This window comes from Schistocerca nitens, chromosome 7, assembly GCF_023898315.1.
Source record: "Schistocerca nitens isolate TAMUIC-IGC-003100 chromosome 7, iqSchNite1.1, whole genome shotgun sequence".
Taxonomy (NCBI): domain Eukaryota; kingdom Metazoa; phylum Arthropoda; class Insecta; order Orthoptera; family Acrididae; genus Schistocerca; species Schistocerca nitens.
In genome coordinates this window covers 188,535,605-188,547,946 of record NC_064620.1, presented here as the reverse complement: position 1 = coordinate 188,547,946, position 12,342 = coordinate 188,535,605, and the positions used below count along the sequence as shown (strand labels likewise).

Genomic DNA, 12,342 nt, shown 5'->3' with positions numbered 1-12,342 from the left:
ATTTAGTTACTGTATTAGATTTTCTAATGAACATATTGAGTTACATCTTGTTTTCCCTTAACGAGGAGTGGCCACAAATAATACCTGCATTTATCATAAATTAAATCTGGTTTTGAGTTTACTAACAACTGTTAATAACAACAAAATGTTTTAGGAAACTGGTAATTTTTTCACAGGTTTTGTGTTGCCTTAATAGAAAATTCATTTTGTGTATCTGCTGCCACAGTGACCTCATTACAGAAATCCAGCAGATCCTAGAACCTCTCCCCGGAGTCCATCTGTCTCCTCACCTCTACCACTTCCCGCACTCATACCTTTTACATGCTTCCAAATGTCCACAAACCCAACAACCCAGGATGCCACATTGTGGCCACTTACTCTGCCCCTACTGAGAGAATATCTGCTGTCATAGACCAACAACTTCATCCTATAACCCATAACCTACACTTCTACATAAAAGATACCCATCATTTCCTCCACCGACTCTCCACAGTTCCTCTTCCTTTACGACATGGTGCCCTGCTCATCACTATTGATGCCACCTCCCTTTACAATAACATTTCTAATGCACATAGCCTTACTTCTATTGGACACTACCTTCCCCAACAACCTTTTCCTTTCCTGATGGATTCCAAAGCAACAGCCTCCTTCCTTGTCGCCATGACCATCTACATCCTCACCCACAATGACTTCTGTTTGAAGGTATTGCTTACAAACAAATCCAGCGTATGACTACGGGCACCCATGTGGGACCATCCTATCTATGCCAACCTATTCGTGGGCCATCTAGAGGAATCTTTCTTAAGCATAGAGAATCCTAAACACCTCACCTGGTTCAGATTCACTGATGACATCTTTGTGATCTGGATCAAGGGTGAAGACACCCTATCCACATTCCTCCAAAACCTCAACAGCTTCTCCCCCATTCAGTTCACATGGTCCTACTCAACCCAACAAGTCACTTCTCCAGACGATGACCTACACCTCAAAGATGGCTACATCAGTACTTCTATCCATATCAAACATACTAATGACCAGCAATACCTCCACTTCAACAGTTGCCACTCATTCCCTACCAAGAAGTACCTTACATACAGCCCAGCCACCTGTGGCTGTCACATCTGCAGTGATGAGCGCTCCCTCAGTGATGAGCACTCCCTCTCGAAATATACCAAAGGCCTCACTGAGGCCTTTACAGACTGTAATTATCCTCCCGCCCTTGTACTAAAACAAATCTCCTGTGCCTCATCTTTCCAGTCACCCATCACCTCCCAAAGTCTCACTATCCTGCCACAGAGGAGCATTCCCCTCATTACTGGAGTAACTGAATTACATTCTCTGCCAAGGGTTTCAACTACCTCTTGTCATGTCCTGAAATAAGAAATGTTCTGCCCACTATCGTTCTCACCCCTCCCACAGTGGTATTCCACTGTCCACCGAACCTACATTATATACTCATCCATCCCTACCCAACCCCTGTTCCCAACCCCTCCCCTTACCTCATGGCTCATATCCCTGTAATAGCCCTAGATACAAGACCTATCCAATTCACCCTCCCATCACCACATACTCCAGTCTGGCTACAAGCATCACCTATCCTATCAAAGGCAGGGCTACCTGTGAAACCAGTCATGCGATCTACTAACTACACTGTAACCACTGTGCTGCATTCTACGTGGGCATGACAACCAACAAGCTGTCTGTGTGTATGAATGGCCACCAACAAACTGTGGCCAAGAAACAACTGGACCACCATGTTGCTGAGCACACCGCCCAACATGAAATTTTTCATTTCAATGACTGCTTCATAGACTGTGCCATACGGATCCTTCCCAGCAACACCAGCTTTACTGATTTGTGCACATGGGAACTCTCCCTCCAATAATCCTACTTTACCGTAGCTCTCCTGGCCCAAAATTTTGTGACAGTCTTTTGTTGTGTTTCTCTGCAACTCAGAATCTCTGCTATATGGTGAGTAGCAACTATCCTTTTCATAACTGTTACATTAAATTATTATATGGAATCAGCACCTTTTTAGCTCAACAGATTAAAATGATAATCAGTATGTTTAATTTAAAGTTATTTGTTTACTGACTTGTAATACAATACACTAACCAAAATGCAGCCCCACTGTGAATGCTGTTTTCAAACATGGGATGAGTTGGTTGACGTTCGTAAGCAGCTGGAAATCGCTCTGAGTACCGTCACATGATTGGCAGCTGCTGCAAATCAGTGTGTTGGAAGAGCTCCCGAGAGTCATGTACCTATGATGCCTGTACTAAAGATGCCTCAAGTATTATCCTCTCCTGTGGTTCCTGTCTCATCTGCAGAAAGTAAAGGACCTGTCATTATCCGTCCACCTGACTGCAAGTGTCATGTCAATGGTAGATATAGGCATCCAGTAGAGGGTGGACGTGGACCAGGGTGGACTCACGGCATTGTACCGATCCCCCTAACCTACATGATTGAGATGCTGTCTTTCACTGAAACTGAAACAAACTGAGCCAGTGGGACTCACTTCATCTGTTTTTGGGAAGCTTGTTTTGCCCGGTGTCAGCAGGAGGCAAACACAATAGCCTCTTCAACATGTTGAGCTGCAGATTGTGGCCCACATTGGAACAAATGATGCCCATTGTCTGGGCTCCAAAGTCATTCTTGGGTCATTCCAGTGACTGGAAAAGAACGCTGAGAAGAGCAGCCTTGCTTCTGGAGTTTCAACGATGTCCACAATTTGCAGTATTGTCCCCTGATCATGGACCTTTGGCTCTGAGTCAGGTGGAAGGACTGAACCAGAGACTTCAAAGGCTCTGTGACAAACTAGGCTGCGACTTTCTAGACTTGTGCCATGGGGTTGAGGACTGTAGGGTTTCCCTAAATAGGACAGGTGTGCACTACACATCAGAGGCTGCTATTCAGGTATCTGACTATGTATGGGGTGCACACAAGATGTTTTTTAGACTAGGCGACTCTCCGTCCAATCAAGATAATGACAAAATTCAGAAGTATCAGTTCAAGATCGAAAGAAATGCCTCACATAGATGAGAGTATTAAAATCCTAATTATAAACTGACAAAGCATTCACAATAAAGTGCCAGAGTGTGAAGTGCTCATGAAAAGTAGTGAAGCTCACATAATAATAGATACAGAAAGTTGGTTGAAACCTGAAATTGATAGCAGTGAGATTTTTGGGGGAAATTTACATTTACATCAAAAGGATAGGGAAATGGGAAGTGAAGGTTGTGTATTTGTCACAGTTGACAAAAAACTCAAATCCACTGACACAGAACTTGAAGCTGCATGTGAGATTGTTTGGGAAAGACTCAGTATCAGGGGTGGGCAAAAAAAATGATAGTCCCACAGAGTCATCTCCTGATGTAACCGAAACTTCAGAGAACACCTCACTTCACTTGTATGTAAGTTCCCCAATCACACTGTAACTACCAGTGGAGATTTCAATCATTCAACAATTAATTGGGAAAAATTACAGTTTTGTTGGTGGTGGGTGTGATAAGACATCCTGTGAAACTTCACTAAGTGCCTGCTCTGAAAACTACCTAGAACAGTTAGTTAGAAACCCCACTCAGGATGGAAATATAGTGGATCTAATGGCAACAAACAGGGCTGATATCTTTGAGGATGTCCACATTGAAACTGGTATCAGTGACCGTGACACAGTTTTGGCAACAATGACTATCAAAGTACAAAGGACAGCTTAAACAGTAGAAAGATATACATGTTGAGAAAACTAGATTAAAAATCAGTAGTATGACATCTAAATGAGGAAATAACTTTCAGCACAGGTCAGGAGAATTTAGAGGAGCTCTGGTTCAAGTTTAAAACAATAGTTGAGCACACACTAGATAGATACGTACCCAGTAGAACAGTTCATAATGGGAGGGAGCCTCCATGGTATACAGTCACCATAAAGAAATTTCTAAAGAAACAAAGAATACTGAATAATAGGTTTAAAACAACATGTAGTACTATAGATAGAGAGATGCTGAGTGAAATGTGTTTGGCTGTCCAGAGAACAATGCATGATGCCTTCAATGACTATCATAGCAGAATACTGTCAAGTGATCTTTTGCAGAATCCAAAGAAATTCTGGTCGTATGTAAAGGCTGTTAGTGGCATCAAAGAGGGTGTTCAGTCCCGAGTGAAAGAGACAGAGACTGAAATTGAGGGTAGCAAAGTAAAAGCTGAATTGCTTAACTCCATTTTCAAATGTTACTTTACAAAGGGAAACCGAGGAGATTGGTCCCAATTTAATCCTCATACCACTGAAAAGATACATAAGTATTAGTGTCAGTAGTGTTGAGAAACAGGTGAAATTATTAAAACTGAACTAAGCTTCAGGCCCCTAGGGAATCCATGTCAGATTCTCTACGGAATTTGCCACTGAGTTAGGCTCTCTTTTTAACTATATCTATCATAGATCCCTCAAACAAAACAATGTGCCCAGTTCTTGGAAAAAGGCACAGATCACACCCATCTACAAGAAGGGTAGTAGAAGTGATCCATAAAACTATCATCTAATATCCTTGACATTTATTCATTGTAGAATCTTCTGAGTTCAAACATAATGAGGTATCTTGAACAGAATGACCTTCTCCATGCCAAACAGCATGCATTTCAAAAATATTGTTCATGTGAAACTCAACTTGCTCTTTTCTCACAAGACGTACTGGAAGCTTTTGATCCAGGTGTCCAGGCAGATGCAATGTTTCTTGATTTCTGTAAAGCATCCGATTCAGTACCACACCTATGCTTATTGCCGAAGGTACGATCATGTGAAATTTGTGACTGGATTGGGGGCTTTTTTTGGTGGGAAGGACACAGCTTGTTATCTTGCAAGGTAAGTTATTGTCAGATGTGGAAGTAACTTTGGGTGTGCCCCAGAGAAGTGTGTTGGGATCCTTGCTGTTCATATTGTATATTAATGACCTTGCAGACAATGTTAATAGTAAAATCAGGCTTTTTGCAGATGATGCAGTTATCTATAATGAAGCAGTATCTGAGAGAAGCTGCATAAATGTTCAGTCAAATCTTGATAAGATTTCTATGTGGTGCAGAGATTGGCAACTGGATCTAAAATGGTAAAATTGTGTGCTTCACAAAATGAAAACAAAAGTAGTATCTTATGACAATATCAATGAGTCACTATTGGAATCTGCCAACTCATGCAGATGCCTGGGTGTAACACTTTGTAGGAATATGAAATGGAATGATCACATAGGTTTTATCATGGGTAAAACAGGTAGTAGACTTCAGTTTATTGGTAGAACACTGGGGAAGTGCAGTCAGTCTACAAAAGACATTCCTTACAAATAACTCATGCGACCAGTTCTAGAATATTGCAAATGTGCATGGGACCAGTATCAGAAAGGACTAACACAGGGATATTGAGCGTATACAGAGAATAGCAGCATGAATGGTCACAGGTTTGTTTAATCTGTGGGAGTGTGTCACAGAAATACTGAAGGAACTGAACAGACTCTTGAAGACATATGTAAACTATCCTGAGAAAGTTTCAAGAACCAGCTTTAAATGATTACTATAGGGATACACTACAACTTTCTATGTATTGCTCACATAGGGATCATGAGGATAAGATTAGAATAATTACTGCATGCACGAAGGCATTCAAACAATCATTCTTCCCACACTCCATACTTGAATGGAACAAGAGGAAACCTTAATAACTGGTACACTGGGACATATCCTCTGCCATGTAACCCACAGTTGTTTGAAAAGTATAGATGTAGACGTAGATATTGTTCTTAGATTGGAAGTTATGTCATTTTGTTATCTCCTTTAAATAACTACTAAAATGGTGGTTTAAGCTGACCTTCCACAGTCACTTACTGATATTTGTTAACACTCTGTTTCATGCATTCAAAGAATGTGAGTCCATGGTTTTAACATCCCATCAACAATAAATTAGAAATTCAAGATTTCCCCTCCTTCCTTAACAAATCACTGGCAACAATTTGAGACAGTCTTTATTGTCTGAAGCAGCAAATTGGTGAGGTGTGGAATATCAGTCCATGTGCATGCCATCAGTTTTTGATGCTGTATTGCAAGGAAGACAGTTTTTCCCTGGTAATATTACAAAACATAAATAATAACATTTAGAAATGTTGTTTATTTATTTCTTTGTTTAGAAAATTTACTTTTCTTAGCTGTCGTACTTTTACCAACATTTTCATTGACCATTACTGATTACTGAAAGATGATTTGTTTCTTTATTATTTTCAAAATGATGGTGGATGATGAGCAGTGCTGAAATGGTTGGATGAAGAGTTCTCTAATGAAGATTGAAAGTGATCACAGTTCTGAAAGTGAGCAATCTTTGGACGAAATTGATACTATCAACAAATCTGACTTGTATTTTGGGAAATATGATATGCAATGGAGCCATCGACTTTTAATTCAAAACAGGAGTGTAAGAAGAGCTCAACATAATATTTTCAAGCATTTTCTGGGAGTCAAAGGTGAAGCAAAAATGCTAAGTGTCCAATTGCTTGTTTACAGCTTTTCTTCACAGATAAAATTTTAGAAGAAATTATTTGCTATACTAATACTTTCAAAATTTAACATTCATTCAAAACATTCCAGATATGGATGCTGCAGACACCAACATTACAGAAATCAAGACATATTCAGGACTTATTTCCTTGGTAGGTGCTCTACCAACATCACACACAAATTTATAAGGTCTTTGGATTGCAAATAGTACTGTGGAGCAGTACTACAGACTTTCAATGGGTATAAATTGATTTTATTTCTTGCTGACATGTATGAGATTTGATGACACCATAAACAGAGCCCTAAGAAAGCAACAGACAAATTAATGCTGTTTGATTCTTGATCGATCAGTTCAATGAGAACTGCAAGAAATATTACAGTTCATCAGAACTAATTACAGTGGATGAAATGCTGGATGCATTCAGGGGCAGATGTGGATTTGTAAAATAAATTCCATCAAAACTAGCAAAATATGGTACAAAAATGTTTGCACTTACAGATGCAAAGATGTTTTATGCTAGTGATTTAGAAACATACTGTAGAAAACAGGAGGATGGGCCATATCTCTGTGACAACACACCGCATGCTATTGTCAAAAGAATGGTGAAATGCCAAAGTTTTGAATTTCACATTCAAAAATCGTTCACACAGGAGAACCATACAGATATACTGCCATTTGACCATCAGACAGATTCCTGTATGTACAACATACAAATAAGTATACATGGCATAGAGAAACAATTCGAAGATTTCAGAACAAATAAATCACCAGATCTAGATGGAATCCCAGTTTGATTTTACAAAGCATACTCTACAGCATTGGCCCTTATGTAGCTTGGATTTCTCATGAATCTCTCACCCAGCACAAAGTCCCAAGCAACTGGAAAAGAGCAAAGGTGCTTCCAATGTATGAGAAAGGTAAAAGAACGGACCTGCAAAATTACAGACCAATATCCCTAACTTCTGTTTGCTGCAGAATCCTTGAACACATTCTCAGTTTGAGACTAAGAAGCTTATATGCATAAATCAGCATAGATTTAGAAAGCATCACTCATGCAGAACTCAGTTTGTCCTTTTCTCACATGCTGTACTGAGAACCATGGGTAAGGGGCAATAGGCAGTTTCCATACTTCTCGACTTCCAGAAATCATTTGACATGGTGCCCCACTGTAGGCTGTTAATGAAGGTTTAAGCATAAAGAATAAGTTCACAGGTATGTGAGTGGCTCAAAGGCTTCTTACAGAATAGAATCCAGAATGTTGTTCTTGATGGCAAGTGTTCATCAGAGATAAGGGTATCGTGAGGAGTGCCCCAGGAAAATGTGATAGGATTGCTGTTGTTCTCTATATACATAAATGATTTGGTGAACAGGGTGGGCAGCAATCTGTGATTGTTTGCTGATGATGCCATGGTGTAGGGTGAGATGTCGAAGCTGAATGACTGTAAGAAGATACAAGATGACTTAGACAAAATTTCCAACAGGTTGATGAATGGCAGCTAGCACTAAATGTGGAAAAATGTAATTTAGTGCAAATGAGTAGGAAGAACAAACCCATAATGTTTGGATACAGTATTACTAATGTTCTGCTTGACACAGCCAAGTTGTTTAAATATTTGGGCTTAACATTCCAACACTATATGAGGTGGAATGAGCATGTGGAAACTGTGGTTCACCTGTAAAGGAGACCGCATACAGGATGCTGGTGAGACCCATTCTCGAGTACTGCTCGAGTGTCTGGGATCTGTAGCAGGTCATACTGAAGGAAGGCATTGCAGCACTTCAGAGGCGGGCTGCTGGATTTGTTACTGGTAAGTTTGAACAACACATGTTACTGACATGATTTGGGAACTCAAATGGGAATCCCTGGAGGGAAGGCAATGTTCTTTTCTAGAAACATTATTGAGAAAATTTAGAGAACAGGTATCTGAAACTGATTCTACAGCTGCCAACATACATTGTGCATAAGGACCACAAAGATATGAGAAATTAAGGTTCATACTGAGTTGTACAGACAGTCGTTTTTCCCTCACTCTATTTGCAAGCAGAATGGGGGGGGGGGGCGGTAATGACCAGTAATGGTACAGGGTACCCTCTGCCATGCACCGTATGGTAGCTTGTGGAGTATCTGTTTAGAGGCAGATGCAGATGTAGATGCATATTCAAACCTGGTAGAAATATAACACATGATAATTGTTTGACATCAATTCCACTTGCAGCTGACTTGTTGGAAAATGACAAAATGACAATGGTAGGAACAATTCGTAAGAATAAATGTGAAATTCTTCCATTTATGGCCTCAAATAATCGTTCTTTGGGATTCAGCATTTTTGCATTCAGGAAAAATGTAACACTCATTTCATATATGTCAAAGAAAAGCAAGTTTGTTCTTGAACACTCTAATTTACATGATGATGACAGTATTGACAATGATTCAAAGCCAGAAATCATAACTTATTAATGGTACCAAATCTGGTGTGGATAAAGTTGATGAGATAAAAAGTACATGCTTTGTGGCAAGTATTACCAGAAGATGGCCTTTTATAGTTTCTTCCCTCTTCTGAATATTGCTGGAATCAATGGCTATGTAATCTACAAGAGCAATTCAAACTCAACCATTCCCAGAAAAAGACTATCTAAAAAGAAATTTTGGGATTCCCAAAAGCTGGATTTTCTCCTACAGCACCACAAGCAACTTGTCAAGAAAGATGTTTCTTCTGTGATAGGAACAAAAAGAAACCAACAAGAGTTTCTTGCAATGAACACAGTAAATTTGGGTGCCTGGAACACGTCACAGTGTACCTGTGCAGTGAGTGTAGAGAAAACAGCAACCACTGTGAATGATTTGCCTGAAACTGACAGCAAGACTGTAAAGAACCATTATTTTGAACAATTTTTCTGACAATAGCTGTTGGTTAGTTTGCATTCATAAAAACAGTGAAAAACAGAATGAACATTAATTTAAGTGACTGAAGTAGATCTTATTGGCCTGAAAGTAAATTATGACTTAACAGTGTTTATTTACATTACTGTTTCTCAAAGATATTATGTTTATGAATGCAGTGCTTTATTTACAATATTCAGGTTCAAATACTTCCTAACCATAATATTAAAATTGTTCACCAACATGGTGTAAAATGAAATGTGGACTCTCAGCCCACATGCCTGTGTTCGAGGTAAAATGATTGCACGTGTAGTGGAGGGTTAAAGATAAAAATTTCTGACGAATACTTCAGAATTTCCTTTAATAACTTCATTTCATGGGTAAGGACTCTGAGATTTATTTTAGTGTTGTAATGTCTTATATTGTTTGATGTGCAAGGAGTTGAATGAAACTCTTTTAAAGTGTAGCTGCTGGTTAATAGTTCCCAATTGATTGTATCATTCTGTTTTACATCAATATTATTTCTGCTGGGCTTGTTCTTGCATGTTCTGGCTTTTAGGGACTAAATTACAAGCTCTGTTCAAAATTTGTAATTTTGTGCCAATGGTGTGTTGGAGAGAAACGCAGCTGGCATCCTTGCCTGTCTTTAATGTGTAGCTGCCAGAAGTTCCATTGTTGCATGACTGTTAGTTATTTTTCAGTGCTGCACTGAGTAGAATGCCGTGTCACACAGTTTGCAAATTTCGAGATGTCACAGTTAGAGGTGTAATGCATCTGCATTGAATTTTGTGTGAAACTCAAGAAAACCTTTACAGAGACACACCAAATGATTCAGGAAGCCTATGGTGATGAGTGCTTAAGCCGTACTTGGTGTTACAAGTGGTTCACATGGTTTTAAAATGGCCAGATGGAAGTTAAAGATGACCCTCACTCAGGACACCCTTCGACATCTACCAAAGGATTAGTTCACCATGAATTCGTGCCACAGGGACAAACTCTTAATTGATGGTAATATCGGGACGTGCCTGTGAGAAAATGTTAGAAAGAAATGCCTGAAATGTGGTGAGAAAATTAATATCTCTTGTATCATGATAATGCACTCACACATATATTCCTGTTGGTGCATGACTATTGCACAAAAAACAAAATTGCTGTGCTGCCTCATCCTCCGTACTCTCTAGACCTGGCCCCTGCAGACTTTTTTTTATTTCCAAAGTTGAAAACCCCATTGAAAGGACGAAGATTTGCAATGATAGATGAGATACAAGAGAATTCACATATGGGTCTTCGCAAAATCCAGCAAGAGGTATACCAAAGCTACTTCCGGAAATGAAAACAGCTTTAATAACAAAGTGTCAGTTGCGGAGGAGAGTATTTTGAAGGAAACCATTACCAATACGTAAGACACAAGTTAGACAAATTTTGTGGACAAAGTTCTGGAATTTTATGAACAGACCTCGTATTTACAGAGCAACTGAGTTGAAGTTTTATCAATATACAGGGTGATTCAAAAAGAATACCACAACTTTAGGAATTTAAAACTCTGCAACGACAAAAGGCAGAGCTAAGCACTATCTGTCGGCGAATTAAGGGAGCTATAAAGTTTCATTTAGTTGTACATTTGTTCGCTTGAGGCGCTGTTGACTAGGCGTCAGCGTCAGTTGATGCTAAGATGGCGAGCGCTCAACAGAAAGCTTTTTGTGTAATTGAGTACGGCAGAAGTGAATCGACGACAGTTGTTCAGCGTGCATTTCGAATGAAGTATGGTGTTAAAGCTCCTGATAGGTGGTGTGTTAAACGTTGGTATAAACAGTTTACAGAGAATGGGTGTTTGTGCAAAGGGAAAAGTTCTGGATGGCCGAGAACGAGTGATGAAAATGTAGCACGCATCCAGCAAGCAGTAACTGGACTACAGTATCTGGAGATGTTAGAGAATTGGCTGTTCCCTCAGATCGAACAAGAAGCACAACAATTCATATTTCAGCAGGATGGAACGCCACCACATTGGCACTTATCTGTCCGTAACTACCTGAATGTCAACTACCCGAGGCGATGGATTGGCCGCCAGGCAGCCCGTGACAGAGCACTTCATCACTGGCCTCCAAGAAGCCCTGATCTTACCGCCTGCGATTTTTTCTTATGGGGGTATGTTAAGGATATGGTGTTTCGGCCACCTCTCCCAGCCACTATTGATGATTTGAAACGAGAAATAACAGCAGCTATCCAAACTGTTACGCCTGATATGCTACAGAGAGTGTGGAACGAGTTGGAGTATCGGGTTGATATTGCTCGAGTGTCTGGAGGGGGCCATATTGAACATCTCTGAACTTGTTTATGAGTGAAAAAAAACCTTTTTAAATACTCTTTGTAATGATGTACAACAGAAGGTTATATTATGTTTCTTTCATTAAATACACATTTTTAAAGTTGTGGTATTCTTTTTGAATCACCCTGTATATCTTTTGGATACCAAGGAACGAAAGCTTTTGCTGTAACAAAGATTGTGTTAAAAAGTCTAAGATCTTGAGTAAATGTTCAGCAGCTTCCCACTGAAGGAAACCTATTTCCTAGCTGGCCTGCTCAGCTGATGTAAAATCTGGATAGAGAGCGGTTTCAGGGACTACATAATAAAGTGAAGGAATTCTGCTACCGTAGAAGCAAAATAAGACACAGTGGGTGAGGCAAGGAGGACATTAGAAGCAGATGACAGAGGAAAAGAGAGTGTTCCTTGGCAAAATAGTTTACTACTGCCAAACGTGGCATTTAAATTGAGAAAGAAATTTCAGAGAATGTACATCTGGAACACAGTGTCGTGTTGAAGTGAATCAGGGACTGTACAAAAATGGGAAGATAAGAAAATCAAAGTGTGTGGTGTTGCATGAGGATAATAATAATTAAGTGGACTGATTAGATAATAAACTAGATTCTCCAC

At 39.7% G+C, this 12,342-nt stretch overlaps 1 protein-coding gene across 1 annotated transcript in view; it reads right to left on the bottom strand.

Moving 5' to 3' along the window:
• The window catches only part of LOC126195528 (dynein beta chain, ciliary-like), a 930,907-nt gene that overhangs the window by 878,594 nt on the left and 39,971 nt on the right, over positions 1–12,342 (bottom strand). The gene's annotated exons all lie outside the window — the stretch shown is intronic.